The sequence below is a fragment of the Chenopodium album genome, chromosome 11, assembly GCF_948465745.1.
Source record: "Chenopodium album chromosome 11, dcCheAlbu1.1, whole genome shotgun sequence".
Lineage (NCBI taxonomy): Eukaryota > Viridiplantae > Streptophyta > Magnoliopsida > Caryophyllales > Amaranthaceae > Chenopodium > Chenopodium album.
In genome coordinates, this window is record NC_137844.1 from 42,171,680 (window position 1) to 42,186,377 (window position 14,698).

Consider the following 14,698-nt stretch of genomic DNA (forward strand, 5'->3'; position numbering starts at 1 on the left):
TCCATTTTTCGCCAAGCTAGGAATGTTTGGATGGTCCCTAGGGACAATGGAAGAATAGAAGAGGATGAGATGGAGGAGGATGAAAATTTTGTAGAGGGAGCCGGGTTTGAGGGAGTCAATGAAGAGGTGGAGTAAGAAAGAGGAGAAGAACAAGAGGAACAACAACAACCCCGTTTCATCAACAACATGAGCATTTCCAAGAGGATGCTCAAGGAAGAAGAAGAGAGAGAAGACAACAACGACAACAACAACAACAACAACAAGATTTCCAAGGAGATGCTTATCTCCGGGAAATGGAGGCCATGAGAGCCAACATGGAACGCATGCAATTGAGCATGCAAGGTATATTTTCTGACTATCAAACTTTATCTTATCAAACTAGCGCCTTGTATGACGCTAGTGTACGTAGGGGGGAGGTCGCACCTCCGGTCAACTACCCTTATGTGCCGCCCCAACAAGGGCCGGTACCTTCCCGGGGTGGTGACGGCCTCCCTACGTACCCTTATTGGCACGAGGTTGAGAATCCCGCTGTGCTAAGGCGCAACTTCCCGCCCTATGATTATAGGGTCTCGGGGGGGAGTTATTATAGGGGTGATCCCGCATATTACTATGTTCACCCCCGTCACCCCGAGCTCCTTGTTCAACAAGAGCCTTTTGACCAATTGACCCCATCCCAACAAGACCTATTTAAGGGTCATTATGGGTTTCCTCCCGGTTTCACCGGAGGTTGGGATAGGGGTGATGATGTTGGAGGTGATGATGGTGCCGGCCCTAGTGGTCAATAGTCCCCTTTTGCATGTTTGTTTCCCTTTTTGCTCTCCCCTTTCCCTATTTTTGCATGTTTGTCGGCATCGGGGTCGATGCTTTCATTTTGTGAGGGGGGAGGGTAAAAAAGGATGTGTTAGTGTGGGGAAGGCACCTTGGGCTCGGTGGGAAGTTTTTGATAACGTCTTTGGTGGATTTTTGGCTATTGGTCTCGTTGTTGTGTTGCTTGTTGTTGTTTATTTCTTAGGATGATGTTTTTGGGGAACTTCTTGAAAAAAAAAAAAAAATTTGATTTTGATGATGATAGGTTCTTCTAGGTTTTTTTGTATATAGTTAGTGTTTAAATGTTTTATTGTTTGCTTTTGTATGGAAGTTACTAACAATTTCATTTTGTATATATATAGCTTTCTTTTCTTTAACTCACCTTGTTCGTAGCTCATGCTTTGGATTGCGGAACCCTTTGGAGAAGCTCGTTCATACTCCTTGGGTACTTTAGTCTAGCACGGACGCTTGGTGAGGCCTTTCTTATTTTACTCCTTTTTATTTTCACTTCTTTATTTTCTTGGTTGCTTAGATTAGGATTAGATTTAGGGGAAGTTGAACGGTTCGAGGATGTATGAATTTAACACCTAGTGTGTTTGGGGTCTTTGGCGATGTGGCCATTAGACCACTTGTATGTCGATTGGGATAAACGTGTTATGATTGCATCTTTGCCCTTTCCTCTTTCCCTTTCTTATCTTTATCTTAGTTTTCCATCTTTTCTTTTCTTTCCCTTATCTTTTGTTCTTGTTGGTGTGCATATCTTTTTGAGGCTTTCTTTTTACTCTTTCTCTTTTTGAATGTTGGACTTGTATGCAATGGACTCTTGCTTTTGAATAATAGTCTTCCTAGGTAATAATGGTATGCACGGTTTGAGATTACGTTTGGTTGATTCTAGGATAAAGCATGCTAAGATAGTTGTCTAGAACTAGGGGGATCATGAAACCGGATTCTACTCGTTTGTGGCATGTTGATAGTTGCTCCCTATCTTTGATTTGACAACCTTAGTGAGTTTTTGCTACAACCATGTGAGATGTATAATTGTTCAAGCTTTCATCAAATTCTTGAATGAGCGGCATGGATCCTTGATTTTCGCAAACCTAATCTAGAATCTTAGCATATGATTCCTAAGACCGTGACCGAACTACCTAGGAAGGACAAAGGCAACTTTTCCGGGGAGGTATTTTCTTTTTTAGGATAGTCCCTTTTATGTTTACTTTTTGGATTTGGGATACATTTGCCTACTTGTTACCCCTTTGAACCTTTTTCCCTCTTTTCAGCCGCATAATTAGATATTTTGAGCCTTTTGTTTCGTTCTCTTTCTTTTTGGTTTTTGTGAAGCAAAGGTCAATGTTTGGTGATTGTGGTGTATGAAGTTGGGGTTTGGTTCGATTTGGTACACATATTTGAGTTGTTTTTGTGAATAATGGCAAATGCTTATGTAAAAGCCGTCCTTTAAAAAAAAGAGGCAAGGATGTTAATAAGTGCATATTTGTAAAAGCCGTCCGAATTGAGAAAGAGGCAAGGACTAATGCTTTAAAGGTGTAAGAGAAAATTCAAAAACAAAAAAAAAAAGAGAAAAATAAAAACATGAAAAAATATTATCCAAGTGACTTTCACCTCTCTTTGCATTGAGGACAATGCTTCCTTTAGTTTGGGGGGGGGGGGGGGGAAGCGTTCACGCTTTTTGTTCCTATTTTAGTAGAGTATTGCTTTGAATAAGCTTGGGGGTGTTAATACATTTTTGTTTGGTGATTACTTAAGTTTGGTGTTGATATTTGGCCGGTCTTTGCTTCACATTTTAGGATAACCACCAAATTTTAAATTTTTAGCCTACCTTAACCCTTCTTGCCTTACGTTACAACCTTGGGGAAGACCTTTGGACCTAGGGGTTGAGTCTTTCATCGGTGGAGGGAATCATAGGTTGTGGACTAAGGAAAGGGGATGCGAAATCAAGATGTCGAGTAGCCTAAAAACTTTGATCTTTTTCCGGTTCCTTCGCGGAATCTATGAGATGCTCACTAAGGGGAGATATGAGATTAGTAGGGGGAACGCGGTAAGACCGTTTGGAATGAAAGTGGAGTGTGATAACTAGTTCCTATGCTTAGCATATTTATGTTTCAATCAACCTTTGGTATCTTATAACGTGCATACCATAATTCACTTTAGAAAGGTTGTTATTCATTTGAATTATAGTCTCTTTGTGAAGTCCATTTCGTAAAGATTTTCTTTTCTTTTTCCTCTTTCTTTTCTTTCTATGGTTTGCCTCTTGGGGGTTTGGTGGAGAGTTATGGGTAAACTCTTAGGATACCCTTATGAGAGCATCACTCGTCCTCTAGGGCGATCTAGGGGTTTAAAATGGCTTGTTGTAGCTAAAAGCAACCGTGATTCCTACGACAGTGAGTCTTAGTGTAAATTCTTGCCCCTCTTTTTCTTTTTATTTCGAATAATCCCTTCTTTTTCCTTCTTGGCCTTTGTTTTGCTCGGGGCGAGCAAAAGTCTAGCTTGGGGGAATTTGATGAGTGTCATTTATGGCACTCATAGGGTAGTCTTTTAGGTTATTTCTTTCCGTTTTTCATGCTTTCTTCTCTTAATTTTGGTCCTTTTTCCTTTAGTTTCTCCTTTTCCTCTTTTCTTTATGATTCTCATGTTTTTGTCGTGTTTTCCTTTATTTGGCTCTTTTTCCCTTTTATTTCCTTCCTTTGTTTACTTGTGTAGGTATTGTGAGAATCACCTTGGCAAAGGATGCAATTCGGGACCTCAATGATCAAGCAAGGAAGAAGCATTTGGCTAGAGAGGGCTTAGAGAGGCCTCGGAGAGGTCTCCAAGGCATTTCCAGCAGGCCGCGGGCGCGGGCCATCTTGCCGCGGGCGCGGGCCCAAAATGCTCAAAAGTGCTAAATCGAGGCAGGAACTTGCCGCGGTTACCCCGAGGGCTCTCTGCGGGCGCGGGCAAAATGGAGAGGCCGCTAGACCGCGGCCCCCCTGATCAGCCTTTGGAGCAGGGGATTAGCCGCGGGCGCGGGTGTCATTGCCGCGGGCACGGGTCACTGATGCCGCGGGCGCGGGTTCTGCCCAGATAGCCCGCAGAGGGTTCCGTACCCATTTCTCCGCGGGCGCGGGTCTATCGAGAGAGGGCGCGGGAGCTGCTGTTTTCTTCTTAGCTTATAAATAGAATTGTATTTCCTTTTTGAATCCAACTTTTGGATAATATTTCATTAGCTTAGTTTTAGAGAGAGAATCTAAAGAGAAGTTAGAGAGAAGTTCTTGGTTTTGGATTTGTAACTCAACATTTGATTAATCAAGTTTGGATTTCTTCATTTTCAATCATCAATATTAGTGAGAATCTCTTCCTTCTTTCATCTCTTACTTACTTGCTATTTGATTTTTGCTTGATGCTTGTTTTTTCTTTGGATTTGAGTTTGATATTATTGAATACTTTGATTTCTATTAGATTTTGATATAGAATGATGATCAATGCAATTTCTAGTTATTTGTTCTTGAATTTCACCATGATTAGTGAGTAGATTAGTTGCTAGGGAAAGGGGGAAGCATGTTTGATTAATGGAATTGCTAGTTAATGCTCTTTGATTGATTGATTTGTTGCAATTAAATTGGTTGACATAGTTTTGCATGAGATTGATTAGACTAGGATTGATCACCCTATAAGATTAATCTAGATTGCATTGCAACTCTTAATGACATGAACAATTGATTTGAAGGTTGCTCTAATTGATTGAGTTTGTTTGTGATTCTTCTTGTTTTGCCTTTCATAGTGACCACTAGATTGGCCTATAGGGGATAGCACTTGGACTCTCTTGATTGCTACTATTGTTTGTCCATTGAAATACTTGAATTAATTGATTGAGCTTTAAACTAGCATTATCATTGATTTTGCATGTGGAACCCATATCCCTAGTATTTCGACCTTTGATTACTTGTTAAACTTGATTTAGTTCACTTTAGTACCAACCATAATCTCAATTTCGACTTCGAGGTAGCTTGACTTGGACTTTAGTTTTCATCATTGCATTCCCTTATGATCGACCCTTAACTTGCCCTATATTCATATAAGGTTGGTTAGGTGTTTACAAATTTAGTTTGACTTGGGGAAAGGGTAGATAACGACATGCATTTTCCTCTTGTCAAAATGGATAAGCATAAGCATAAGAAAAGAATAAGAAATAAATCGTTTGCCCTTTATGAATCGTCGAAATCCAAAGCATAAGCAGTAGAGCAAGGTGAGAAATAAAAAACTATATGCAAAGAAAATTGTTAGTAACTTTAATACAAAAGAAAAGAAGAAAATAGAAAAACTAAATGTAGGAAAATAAAGAAAAAGCAAGTAATAGTAGCAGCAAGGGTCAGAATCATTAGACTAAAATAGTATTAGGAGACAAGAAATCAGACAGTCAGCATCAGGAATCATCATAACAAAGACACAGAGAAACTCAGCGGACAGCAATCAGCGAAACAAGCAACAAACCAATAACCGGGCAGAGAAATCAGCAGAAATACAGCAGCATCATCATAAAACCAAACAACACAGAGATCAATACCAGAAGCATAGGAGACCAGGAATGAACTACAAAAGCAGGGGGGATATGGTGAAGCATAGAAGCAGCAGAAAGCACCCCCAAGCTTAGACTGGACTACCCCCCAACTCTAAACCTAAAGACATATAGGCAACCTAGATACATCATATAGACATAAAAAGGGGGGTAGCCATGGTATTATCACTCCGCACTATAGTAAGGGGTAGAATGAGAACTCCCCTCACCGGTCTCCATCACAAGACTAGAGCTAGCCATCTCGCTCAGGTCCATGGGAGCCTTACCCCTTAACCTACCATCCCTCCTAGCTCTATCATCCTCAAAATAATGAGACCAATCATCTAAGACCGGCTCACCCAACCTACCCCACCGCCCAAAAGTCTCAGGGTTCGGAAAGGGCGAAGGATTAGCCGGATCATATGCATAATCACAACCACCGGGCCGCTGATAGTCGTAAGTGGCCGGGGTGGTGCCTATAATAGAACTAGGGTGAACATGAGGGCCCTCCCAATAAAGGGTAGCAAGGCCGAGGATCAATGGTAGGATCAAAAGGTTCCCACAGAAGAATAGGTCCTTGTTAGACTGGGAGATACGGGTAATTCACATAGGGCTCGATTTCCCCCCTCCGAACATGCAAATCGTACAACTGATTTGTATGATAGTCATAACCAAGATTAGGGGTTTACATAGAAGGCATAAAATATAACACATTAGCAATAGAATCAAGCCTAGCATGAATGGTTGACAAATCAAAAGCAGAAGGAGTAGGAGAGGGGGGAGGAATAGGTGTACCTTCTAGTTCAACTATGGGAATAGTTTGAACATTCGATGAGAAAGCATTGGTCGAGCGGCCTCTTGTATGATTCGTCCTACGTCGAATAGAAGGGTCAATATCTCGCATCGGAGGCCTCCAAGATAAGGAATCTTTTTCTCTTGGTCGGGTAGTTGCCTCTTTGCATGGGATTAAGAACCATTCTTTAACCCGAGAATCTTTCCAATTGAAGACATCATCCTTTCTAGTACGATCGAGGAACTTTTGGTTCACAAGGGCGGAGATGTTGAGGAAATGAGAAGAAGATTTTTCTCGAGGATCAATAATTGGGGGAAGCTCATTTAACAAAGTCTTATAGTCGTCATTGATGCAAAGAGCTAGGATAGAAATCATACCTCCCAATTGGATGCTCCCCGATAGGCTAACTCCATCACAGATATCTAAGAGTCGATTGATGAAGTGGTCTGTGAAATCCACTAACTCAATCTCAAAGTCATTTTGGTCGGCTATCCACAACCAACAAAGCTCCTCTCGAGAGATAGCTCCCAAAGAGTCCTTGGAGCAAAGAGCGTAAGTGAGGAGACGGTTGAAATACCGCATAGCCGGATGAATCATGGAGGCGGTCTTGGAATTTTGAGGCTCATATTTCCCTTCCTCCGAGATACTTCTCCACCAACGTTGCTCATTATATCCATGATCATCTGCCATTCTACCATGTGCCGGGTAGATACAATGATCCGCGTCCTCGGCCCATGGAAACTTGAAGTATGAACATAGTTGAGAATTCGTCAATGAGTGATCATGATTGAAAAGTTGGAAAGTCAAAATCCTTGAGGAATCGTCACCCGGTTCTCGGACTACTTCAAGAGAGGAAAGAAATTCATAGGTCACCCTAGCATAAGTAGGGGCCCTCAAATCCAAGAACTCTTTAAGATCAAGGCCCTTTGCAAGAAGCCGAACGTCCTCATCTATGCCAAGAAACTTGGTTGTTGCTTGATCGTAAAATCTTGTTGGTCTTAGCTTTCTCTTGGATAGACGCTTGAAATGATCCCAATGTGATTCTTTAGAAAATTCAATGCCGTATGTCTCTTCTACCTCGGGTGGAGGTGGAACAACATGCCTTGGTTTGCTTGAACTTGATCTTGCCCGCTTCTTGTGACGGATTAGAGCCATCTACAAGAAGGAAAACAACGCATGAGCAAATCTTACATTTTTCATATTTCAATAATAAGCATAAGTAATTGCTCAAGAATCAAGCACAAAAGCAATTATCTCAAAATAGAAACAAGTAAGAGACCAAATCATGAGATGGCTACATATGAACGAAATGCCATTAATATAGAATCATGAATTTGAAGCAAGTAAGCATGGATTAAAGGCAAAATGAACATAAGAGACCAAATCAAGAATCAAATTGAGCAAAATAACTCAAACATTGAATTATCAAAGCAATAAAACCATCATAAAGAATACCCATGAGAGAGAAAATGACCAACAATGGTGAATTAAGGAATCAAGCAAGGTATACAAATTCATCATGAAAAAGCTTCAATTTATCATCCAATAACATAATTCAACACAAATTACAAGCTAAAAGGACCAACAATGGAGTTCTACCATCAAAGCAAAAACAAGGGTTTTAAGCTTGAACAATGAGGAAGAAGATGACTAGAAAAAAAGAAATTATACCCCAATGAAGCCTTGAATAACTTGCAAATTTCCCAAAATGAAGATTTAAGAACAAATAAAACACCCAAAAACAAGATTCAAGCACTAAACAAAACACTAAAATTTCGAAATTGACCCCAATTTTCGAATTTCAAGTTCGAAATTTCTGGAATTTTTTTTTTTTGTTTTGGAAGGGATTTGATTATGCTTTGATGTAATTTGTGAAGAAATGAATATTAAAGATGAGTAATTGTGAATTTGCAAAGGTTTGGAAGGGTTGAAGATAGAAGAATGAATGAGGGAGTAAGGGGAAATCGGGGAGAGAGAATGGAGAAATAAGGTGGTGCGCCTTTTGGGGTTAAAAAAAAGGGTGCTGAACGCACTGGCGCCAGGCGACGGTGCATGCGCGCAGGCGACAGTGCGTGCCCACCTAGCGACAACGGGGGGGTTCAAAAACAAGCCAAAATTGCTGCCTACCTGGTGCGTGCGCACGCGTAGGGGTGGAGTGCGTGCGCACCAAGGGGGTACGGGGATGGTTCAAAAACCGTCAAATTTTGTAAAAGTTAGTGAAAATTTTCTGACCCCTTTGGTGCGCGCGCGCAACCTATGGTGCGCGTGCACCAAGCAAGAATATTTCGGCCATGAATATACTCTCGTGTTTGCATAATGAGATATTTGAAAGTGCATTCAAAAAAGAGTAGAAAATCAATAAAATGCAAACATGAGAGCGTATGACCCCAACAAGCTTTCCACCTAAACTTAACCAAACCTCGAGAAAGCTTGAAATAACACCAAAATTGTTGGAAATTTTCTCCGAACCAATCTCATGGTACCTAAAATCAAGAAAACAAACAAAAATAAAGAGACATAAGAAAAATCTCAAGGATAAAAGAAATATAGAAAAATGTAAAATCAAAAGAAAAAGGTAAGAAAACCGGGTTGCCTCCCGAGTAGCGCTTGTTTAACGTCATAGCTCGACGTCCTCCACCAATTAAGGTGGTTGTCGGAAGAGCAATGAGTGAACAAGGCCAACAAAAGCACCGTCGAAATGCTTCTTGAGACGATGGCCATTGACCTTAAATGGAGAAGAAGAATCCATCATTGAGACCTCTACAATACCACTTGGAAAAACATTCTTGACCAAATAGGGACCGCTCCATCTTGACATGAGCTTTTCGGGAAACAACATCATTTTTGAATTGTAGAGAAGAACCTTATCGCCAACACAAAAATCTTTCTTCTCTATAAGCTTGTCATGTGTTTCCTTGGAACGAGCTTTATACACACTAGCACAATCATAAGCATCAAATCGAAGCTCCTCTAGCTCATGAAGATCTAACCACCTTTTCTCCCCCGCACTTGCCAAGTTAAAATTTATCTTCTTGATTTCCCACAAAGCACGGTGTTCAATTTCAATTGGGAGATGGCATGACTTGCCGTATACTAGGCGGTATGGAGTGATACCTATGGGGGTCTTAAAAGCCGTTCGATAGGCCCAAAGAGCATCATCCAACTTATCCGACCAATCCTTTCGATTTCTCGCAACCGTCTTTTCAAGGATAAGTATGATTTGACGATTAGAGACTTCCACTTGACCGCTCGATTGGGGATGATATGGGAGGCCGAATCTTTGATGGACCCCATGTTTTCTCAACATCTTTTGAAAGGCATGGTGAATAAAATGAGAACCGTTGTCGCTTATCACCGCCTTTGGTACCCCAAATCTTGGAAAGATTATCTTCTTAAACAACTTCATAAACACCTTGTGGTCATTAGTTGAGGAGGCAATGGCCTCAACCCACTTAGACACGTAATCGACCGCCACAAGAATATATTGATTTTTGAAAGATGAGGGGAATGGTCCCATAAAATCAATACCCTACACATCAAACACTTCCAACTCAAGTATGGGTTTTTGAGGCATTTCATTTCTCTTGGAGATGTTCCCAAATCTTTGACATTGGTCACATGTCTTGACAAAGCCCCATGAGTCCTTAAAGAGATGTGGCCACCATAATCCGCATTGAAGGACCTTAGTGGCGGTTTTAGAGACACCCATATGGCCCCCGCTTGGACCCGAATGGCACATTTTCAAAACACTAGGCACTTCTTCGTTTGTCACACAACGTCTAAGTAAGCCATCAAACCCTCGCTTGTATATGGGATCATCCCACACATAATGCCTTGCCTCTCTCTTGAGCTTCTTTCTTTGATTCTTAGAAAAGGAAGGAGGAAACTCCCCACATGCAAGAAAGTTCACTAAATCGTCAAACCATGGGAGCTCCTTTGCTTCAATAGCATACAAGAAATCATCAAGCATCCTATCCTTAATTGGAGAACCATCATCATCAATTTGAGAATCTTCCAAACGAGAAAGATGATCCGCCACAACATTTTCCGCTCCTCTTTTATCCCTAATCTCAATGTCAAAGGTTTAGAGCTCAAGAACCCACCGAATCAACCTTGGCTTGGACTCTTTCTTGGCAAAAGATACTTGAGAGCCGCATGATCTGTGAAGACAATGGTTTTGGAACCCAATAGATAACAACGGAACTTCTCAAAAGCATGAACTATAGCCAAGAATTCCTTCTCTGCTGTAGTGTAATTCCGTTGAGCTCCATTTAGAGTCTTGGACATATAATAGATCACATGAAGTTTCTTGTCCACTCTTTGACCCAGGACACCTCCTATTGCCAAATCACTTGCATCACACATCAACTCAAATGGTAAATCCCATCTTGGAGCTTGAATCCCATCTTCAACTTATTGAATGCCTCCAAACACTTATCATCAAACACAAACTCGGCATCTTTTTGAAGAAGATCATTAAGGGGCTTTGCAATGAGCGAGAAATCCTTTATGAATATTCTATAAAACCCGGCATGCCCTAAGAAAGATCTCACTCCCTTTACGTTCACTGGAGGTGGAAGCTTTTCAATGACTTCAATTTTAGCTTTATCCACCTCTATCCCCTTGTGAGAGATCTTGTGGCCAAGGACTATGCCTTCCTCCACCATGAAGTGACATTTCTCCCAATTCAAGACCAAGTTCACCTTCTCACACCTTGCAAGACATTTTTCAAGGTTTTCAAGGCATGCCTCAAATGAAACACCTGCTACGGAGAAGTCGTTCATAAAAACCTCCTCCTCTTCCAACATATCTCCAAATATACTCATCATGCATCTTTGAAATGTCGCGGGAGCATTGCAAAGGCCGAATGGCATTCTCCTATAAGAAAATGTACCATATGGACAAGTGAAGGTTGTTTTCTCTTGGTCATCCAGGTGGATAGGGATTTGGAAAAATCCCGAATAACCATGAAGAAAACAATAGAACTTGTGCCTTGTTAGTCTTTCAAGCATTTGATCAATAAAAGGAAGGGGGAAATGATCTTTCTTTGTTGATGTGTTTAGACGTCTATAGTCTATACACATCCTCCATCCCGTGACCGTCCTCGTCGGAATGAGCTCACCTTTCTCATTCTCAATGACGGTCATACCTCCCTTCTTTGGGATAACGTGAACGTGAGAGACCCACCTAGAACTAGAAATGGGGAATCTGATTCCCGCATCCAAAAGTTTGGTGATCTCCTTTTTCACTACCTCTCCCATTTGGGGGTGTAGCTTTCGTTGCCTCTCAATAGAAGGTAAAGCACTCTCCTCAAGAGTTATGTGATGTGTACATAAAGTGGGGCTTATACCTTTGAGGTCATCAACAGTATAACCCAAAGCACTTCGGTGCTTTTTCAAAACACCACACAACTTTTGAGCTTGATGCTCACTCAAAGAAGAGCTAACAATTACGGGAAAAGTGGAGTTGGGTCCCAAAAATTCATACCTAAGGTGTGATAGAAGAGGTTTGAGCTCAACCATTGGAGCACCTTTACCTTCCTTCGATGTTGCCACTTGCAACGCTTCTTGGCTAGAAATGCTCAAACACATTTGCTCTTCAACATCCTCAAAGCTTCCATTGAGCAAATCTTCATACAAACCCATATCCTTGTTTGGAGTACCTATCTTTTCCTTATTCAACAAAACATTCTCAAGAGCATCGTTAGAAGTGAGCAATTGTTCATGCATAGAAGACACAACATGATCGAGATAATCAATTAACATACAATTTTTTAAAGAAGAACTTGGATACTTCATGCTATCATTCAAATCAAATTCTATCACTTCATCCCCTACTTTGAGAGAAATTTTAGCACTTTTTACATCTATCAAAGCACCCGAAGTAGCAAGGAATGGTCTCCCTAGAATGATGGGAATATTAGCATCTTCATCCATCTCAAGCACAACAAAATCCACTGGAATAACAAATTTCCCAACCCTCAAAGGAACATCCTCTACCTTACCCTTAGGAAACTTAATTGACCTATCGGCCAATTGCAAAGTGATGTTAGTAGGTAAGAGTTCCCCTAGCTCAAGTCTTTGGTACACCGAGTATGGCATAAGGCTAACACTAGCTCCTAGGTCACACAAGGCATTCTCAATTTGCATTTTATAAATGGCACAAGGGATAGAAAAGTTTCTGGGGTCTTTTAGCTTAGGTGGCATCTTGTTCATTATGATAGCACTACAATTCTCGGTCAAGTTCACCGTATCTACACCATCACATGTCCTCCTACCACTCAAAATGTCTTTGAGGAATTTTGCGTAGTTGGGCATTTGGGTGACAAATTCGGTAAATGGTAGAGAAAGGTGAAGTTGTTTAAGCATGTCAATGAATCTTCCAAATTGTTCATCTAACTTGTGTCTCATGAATTTTTGTGGATAAGGAAGCTTGGGTTTCACAATCTCTTTCTCCACTCTCACCTCACTAGGCTTCTCAATCTTAACCTCACTCAAAAATGCACCATCTCTCTCATCTTCAACCAAAACCCCTTTTGTGCCCTCTTTGGTCTCACTCTTCCTAGGCAAACTCTCCACAAGAATCTTACCACTCCTTGTGACAATAGCATTAACCGATCTCTTAGGATCTAGGCCTTGGGAAGGTAAAGAAGAAGGACTAGTTTGGTCTTTCAAAACATTAGCAAGTTGAGAAATTTGATTTTCAAGCATCTTATTATGAGTCATCATTTCATTAAATTTCTTATCACTTATGGTCAAGTGTTCAACAACTTTGTTTGATTTTCAATGATTTTTTCCAAATTTGTTCTATGTGAAGAAGAAGAGGATTGAATATAGGAATTATCATTTTGGGCCTTTGGAGCAAATCCGGGTGGAGGGCCTCTTTGAGCATATTGTTTTGAAAATTGCCTCTACCTTGATTGTTCCAATTACCCCTACTTTGATTTTGACCATAACCTTGATTATGGTTACCACTACCTTGATTATGATTCCCATAACCTTGGTTTGGATTACCATAATTTTGGTTTTGATTTTGGCTACTATAACCTTGATTGTTATAGTTACCTCGAGAACCTTAGTTCCCTTGGTTCCTATAACCACCACCTTGGTTATAGTTGTCAAAATTGCCATGATTGTTGTAATTCCTATTCCATTGACCTCTTTAATTCTCAAACCTAGAATCATGATTATTTGACAAATAGTTCACATGCTCATTCACATTTTCATCTTGATCATCACAAACATCCATACATGAATGAGGTCAACTAGAAACATCATTATCATACGACCCACAATCATCACAAAACAAGCATCCACTAGGCATGTTACTAGAAGAAGGAAGGGGTTGAGAATTAGAAGATGTACCTCTCCCCTTAGATTAGGAGGGAAGACTTGAAACTTAGTAGGTAGCACTTTCCAACTTTGCCTTGATAGCGGACATCTCCTTCCCCAAGTTTGTCATTTGAGAGGATAGATTGTTGATTGCATTTAGATGATCAACTAAGTACACCAAAGAGCTAATCTTGCTAGTTGACTCTCTTTCTCCATCTTGCCAATCTCTATAACACCTCACTACGTCTTCAATTATATCCACCACTTCCTCTTCCGTTTTGTTCATGATAGGACCTCCGGCTCCTCCATCTAAACATGATTTTCCTTGAGGGCTAAGGCCTCCATAGAAGATTTGAATGATTTGATAGGTTGGAATTCCGTGATGAGGACATTCTCTTTGATACTCCTTGTATCTCTCCCATGCTTCATAGAGGCTCTCACTTGGCTTTTGCTTGAAACCTTGAATCAAAGCTCTAGCCTCCCCCATTTTCTTTTGAGGATAGAAACGGGATAGAAATTCCTTGGTGACCTCGTCCCATGTCCTTAGAGAATTCGGCTTAACCTCCTTGTCTAGCCATTCCAAAGCACGCCCTATGAGAGAAAAGGGAAAGAGCTTGAGGCGGATGAATTCTTGGGAAATTCCGTTCACCTTGATAGTATTGCAATATTTCTCGAACTCCTTGAGATGGTTTAGTAGGCTTTCATGCTTGGCCCCACTAAATTGTCTCCTCTCTATCAAAGTGATCATTGCCGGTCTTATTTCAAAATCATTTGCCGGTGTTGTAGGTGGAGCAATCCAACTCTCAAATCTATATGCACCGGGAATCCCCAATTCTTTCAATGCCACTCTCGGATTTTCTCCCACTCGTGTGTATCTTTGCCAAACACATCCTGAATGATTTGTGTTTTGGGTAAAAATACCCTGTCCATGTGGACCAATCAGAGAGGGCCACGTGTGACACGAGGAAAATGTAGGTCGTTCTCTACCCTTTCCTAGAGCCAAAGAAAATTTATAAACACTCGACCAACCTAATACGAGTATATGGTAAGTCAATGATCGAACCCAAGGGAATGAGTAGGTGCAAGCTATAGCCTAGGTCAAGCTACTTCGAAGATAGTGGGAAGATGCGGTTGGTAACTAAGGTATTGAGAAAACTAGATAAATCGAGAAATTCAATATACTAAACACTAGGGATATAGGTTCCACATTCAAGCTCAATG

At 40.9% G+C, this 14,698-nt stretch overlaps 1 non-coding gene across 1 annotated transcript; it reads left to right on the top strand.

The window, feature by feature from the left end:
* Positions 1–13,851: 13,851 nt before the first annotated feature.
* Positions 13,852–13,957, top strand: LOC145569531 (small nucleolar RNA R71). Its single transcript, XR_014096128.1, has one exon. It is a non-coding gene; the product is annotated as a small nucleolar RNA R71 (small nucleolar RNA).
* The last annotated feature ends 741 nt before the right edge of the window (positions 13,958–14,698 follow it).